Source organism: Egretta garzetta, unplaced genomic scaffold (genome assembly GCF_000687185.1).
Source record: "Egretta garzetta isolate BGI_Z169 unplaced genomic scaffold, ASM68718v1 scaffold72, whole genome shotgun sequence".
Taxonomy (NCBI): Eukaryota; Metazoa; Chordata; class Aves; order Pelecaniformes; family Ardeidae; genus Egretta; species Egretta garzetta.
This window is the reverse complement of record NW_009259032.1, coordinates 2980105-2984905: the sequence shown is the minus strand read 5'-3', so window position 1 is coordinate 2984905 and position 4801 is coordinate 2980105. Positions and strand designations below refer to the sequence as shown.

At 45.7% G+C, this 4801-nt stretch overlaps 1 protein-coding gene across 2 annotated transcripts in view; it reads left to right on the top strand.

Moving 5' to 3' along the window:
* Positions 1 to 1393: 1393 nt before the first annotated feature.
* Positions 1394 to 4801, top strand: part of PDLIM5 (PDZ and LIM domain 5) — a 96795-nt gene continuing 93387 nt past the window's right edge. Inside the window, exon 1 of one of the 2 annotated variants that reach the window (XM_035890335.1) lies at positions 1394 to 1447. The gene's annotated coding sequence lies outside the window, so the exon portion shown is untranslated. The remainder of the gene's footprint in view (positions 1448 to 4801) is intronic. The other variant, XM_035890334.1, reaches the window with a different exon arrangement.

Below are 4801 nucleotides of genomic sequence, written 5' to 3'. Positions count from 1 at the left end.
AGTCCCCTGAGAAACAAGAATTGAGGTCAGGTGAGCATTTGCTGCCCTGCTAGAGCCAAGCCTGGGAGCAGGCTGGGTGGGAATGAGAGCGCAACCTGCCTTGGGGAGGGCCAGGCTCCATGCGTGGGGTCTGGGTCATGCCCCACGGAGGGAAGCTTTTCAAGGAGACTCTTCCCTGCTAGGCTAGGAGTGGTGGAAACCCTGCCCACAAAAGAGAGGTGAAACTATTTTTATAGCCGCTTGCGCTTGTGCTCCCTGGATTATTCAGATACTGTCACGATGAATGCGGTAACGCTTGCAAGTTACTCGGCTACTACGGTGTTGCAAGCTATATGAGGTAATACAGAAATATTTCATTCATTTCCAGGGACCAGCTCACTGGCCCTTTTCCAGCAGCACTGTAAACTTGTAAAACTGATGGATCAGTTTCCCAAGGGTCTTTATTACCGAGACTTCTGACTTCTCAGCAACTGGAACAGCCTTGTAAACTATTCAGACCACGCAAGATGCTTAAAATAAGCTTACAATTAGTGTTCCCTAGGGTTTTGTGCTGGCCTTCTTTTCCCAAAGACTCTTTTCTGTCATATTTAGTACAGGAGTATTGGATGTGACTCTCCTGGGGCTTATCTCTGTCAACAGGAAAAGGGCACTTCTGAATGAAATTAAGGGCTGTGTCTCCCTTCCTCAAAGGCAAAAAACACTGCAATGAGTGTAAGTCACGTCTCGGGTTGATTTGACAAACCCCAACCTTTGGGATGACTTGGATCTGGTTCCAATGTGGCTTAGCGTAAATATGTGTACAACTGTGTTTCAAACATAATTCTGCACCTAAATTAAACTCTGCGAAACACTGTTAATTTGACTTTTGTCATATAAAATCTGAAGCGGCACGTGCCTCGTGTCTCTCTCAGCTGTTCTGCTTTGCTGTCCCCATCCCTCTCTGTCATTCAGGCAACTGGTTCCAGAGTGAGAGAGTCTTCTCTTTGCTGATGTGCGGAGCACAGAGTAGGTACATCACCATTACACAGGGGATACAAGATTAATTTCTTTTTTTTTTTTTTTTTAAAAAAAAAGGGTTGCCTTTAGAATTATTCTGGTTTTGAAAGATGAAACAATATTTAGATGTATATATAATATGGATATAACAGAACACTATACTGGTAACTTTTTAACCAAAAAGGAAAAAAAAAATATTGCCTGTGCATGCTTCTGGATGATAAAAGCTGTCCCCTTCCCCTTCAGTTTCAGGCAAATAAAAATAAAATGGGAGCAGAAGAACCACTTTGTTCCTCGGCCCTGCCCCCGGGTATATAAATAGCAGGCGTCCCTGCGGCCGGGTGGCTGCTGGAGTGCCTCTCATTCCAGAGATCCTTGGCCACCCTCTTATCAAAACAGAAAGGCTGACTTTGCCCCCGCTCTCCGTTGATTGATTTCATGTTGGAAACAGGTAACACGACAGCCTCCATTGTCCTTGAATTAGCCACCTCCTTCCAGAGGTCAAACAAACAGGCTGAAGGTCCAGAAACTCACTTCAGCTAATTGCTGCCAAAATTCCTTCTCTGCGAAACGAGCAGGGGCTGGAGCGGTCCCCCGGGTGACAAATGTTCTCCAGAGGGATGCACAGAAACCATCCCAGGAGGGCTAACAAGGGGTATCGAGCTACAGCGCCGGGGAAGAGGCGAAATGTGAGACAAAGCCCAGTGCCAATTTTAAACTTAGGAGCTGGAGCCGCAGAAAGTTTCTGCTTGGTTTTAATAGGCTTTGAAGTCTCAGTCAAGGTGATGGTGGAGCGATAGCGCGAGGACAAGGCTGATTGATTCATCCCGGGACTCAGGAGGCTCAGTTTTACACTGGGCACTGGCATGGCCCTTTATTTGCTGAAAGTTTTCCACCAGCATCAAAATTTCCTACTGGCTTTCAGCTTTTGTATTTTCAGAAATAATGTGAGTTGAGAGATGATGGGCAGTGGCTAAAACTTTTCACTCTTCCCCCTCCCATTGTCACCTTTTTTTTTTTTTTTTTCTTCCCACCAGCTTTCTAGCTGTTGCTGTAATTAGGCTCTAACGTATGTTTCTATCACGTAGCACAGACACCGCAGCTACCGCTGTGCAGCCTGGGTCACGCATTTGACATGTACGCCGTGCCAAGGATGACTGATGGCACCCTCCTGTCACGGTCATATTTTCTTTAACATGAAAGCTTAGAGAATGAGGGGATTGCATCGCTCTGCTTTGGAGTGTCGTCCTCGTATGAAGAGAAGGAAAGTGCAGGCCTGTGCCTGCCTAATACATGGCAGGCACTTCATGCTCCTCCAAAGTACTGTCAGCTCCTGTTTATCCCTGAATTGATTAATCCGACTCCATGTCCCACCTGCAGCTGCACAGATGCTGTGGACAGCACAAGGCAGCCCATAAAGCCAGTTGCATTAGGTCCTGCTTCACTTGTAGTTGTTTATATGTTGTCTATCCTCTGCAGGAACTGGCTAATGTTTTTCCATAGGTGGGTATAGTCAATAAGCTCTTAGAGAATAACCCAGATATCTACAATTTTGATTTATCCATGTTAGGCCTCCACCTTGCTGATAGGAAGCGTGGATGAGAGATACTTGCCTCACAATAACAGCTTTTTCTTTCATTTCCTCTTGCCTTCACCTGTGTGAGAAAATTTTTTAACCTTGCTTTAACAAACCTAAACCAAGCCTAAAATGCTGTTTTCCCCACTTTTTTTTTTTGTTCCCTGTCCTGTTTTGAAACAAACTGCTGTTGACGCTGCCAAATTCTCTGCTTCTGCTGCCTTGCCAACATTGGCATGATAATGTTTTGTATCTAAGACATCATGAAACTTCTCTGTATTTTAATACTGGCTCCCTCAGTTTCCTTCTTCACTCCGACCTCTGAGTGGCCTTTGACTCCTGCTGGGTCTGGTCTGAACATCGCTGCAGACAGTGCTTGCAGCACTTCTGTGCTTTTCTCCCAGCATGGCTTCTTGGGCTCACCGAGGGCAGCTTGTGTCGGACCAACCTCACAGCTTTCTTCATCACTGTGATGAAAGGAATGCATCAGATCCCATTCGTCTGGGCTTTAGGACAGCATCTGTTGTCCTGCTCCAATCTTTACACTGCTGAAGGCCATCGTTTCTATGCAAGGTGAGCAGGAAGACTGCGGCAGGTAGTACTGCAACAAAAAGTACCAGGCAGAAAGGTAGTCAACGGGGTTTATATACGTACATATATATATATAATTATATAAATGTATAGTTATAAAATTAAAAGGCCTTGGAATCATTCCTTTTTGCTTAATGCTTTCATTGGTAAACTAGGCACAAAGACTACAAGTTTGCTGATGACAATTGTGGATGACAAAAAGTTGGGAGGCACTGTCAGGAGGGAGGAAGATCTGAAAAAATGTTATGGAAAGAACAAAAATGCAATGAAGTTAAATTCAGAAGCATAGGTGACAAAAACACACCTATGGAGGTTACTTATCAGTAAGCTGAACATGGAAGAAAAGTAGAATAAAAATGAACCAACTGGGCAACTCTCTGGTACCTCAGGAGCACCAGTAAGGTTTTCTTTGGAGAAGAAGATGTCATCCTGGGACGTGTCAAACAAGATGTTTCCAGTGGAAACACTAAATCCGTTACAGAAGACGACATCGCTAAGGTGTCCTCGAGATGCTATATATGATTTTGATGCCCCATGTCCAAGGAAAATACAAATCTGAACAGGTGTAAGGAAAGCCTACTGAGATCACCAGGAGTGCCACAATCTTTCCTTACAAATGCAGGCAAGGAAAGCTCAACTTGTTCAGCCCAGGAAAATGAAGGTTGACAGGGGATATGGTTTCCGTCTAAAAATACCCAGGAGTGAAACAGCAGGGAGGGAGAAGAAGTATTTAAACTCGTCTGTGGCTAAACTTAGTCTGGAAATAAGATGCAGGTTGCTGGCCATTCAAACAAACAGAGGCGAGGACAGCCTTCCGATGGGAACAGCTGGAACCAGAAAAGTGCACGTGCTTTTAAGATGTAAATTTGATTGGGAAGAAACGCTATAGCACCTCGGGAGGGAAAGGCTCAGGCTCGGGGACGCTTCATGTCTGTGTGGCTCCTGGATCCAGCCAGGGAGTGCGCAGAGAGGTGACACTTTCCAACTGCCAGCTGGAGATGTAGGATGCTCTTGGGTGCCTACCATCCCTTCCGTCCCGCCTGCTCTTCTTGATTTTTGTGTGGTCTTCCAGTCAAAAATATTGGCACAGTGCAGGTTTCATCCTTCTGCTGGGGGCACAGAGATCTATATGGCAGCCAGCGTTGCAAAGCCAACAAGGAATCAGTGTTTTCACAAACAGCAAGGTGGATATAAATCATCGTAACATAATTCACACATAAATATCATAGAATCATAGAATGTTTTGGGTTGGAAGGGACCCCTAGAGGTCATCTAGTCCAACCCCCCTGCAGGAGCAGGGACACCGCTAACCAGATCAGGTTGCTCAGAGCCCCGTCCAACCTGGCCTTGAATGCTTCCAGGGATGGGGCCTCCACTACCTCTCTGGGCAACCCGTTCCAGTGTTTCACCACCCTCATTGTAAAGAACTTCTTCCTTATATCCAGTCTAAACCTACCCTGGTTTAGTTTAAAACCATTACCTCTTGTCTTGTCACTGCTGGCCCTACTAAAAAGATTTTCCCCATCTTTCCTATAGGCCCCCTTTAGGTATTCAAAGGCTGCAATCAGGTCTCCCCGCAGCCTTCTCTTCTCCAGGCTGAACAAGCCCAACTCCCTCAGCCTGTCCTCATAGGAGAGG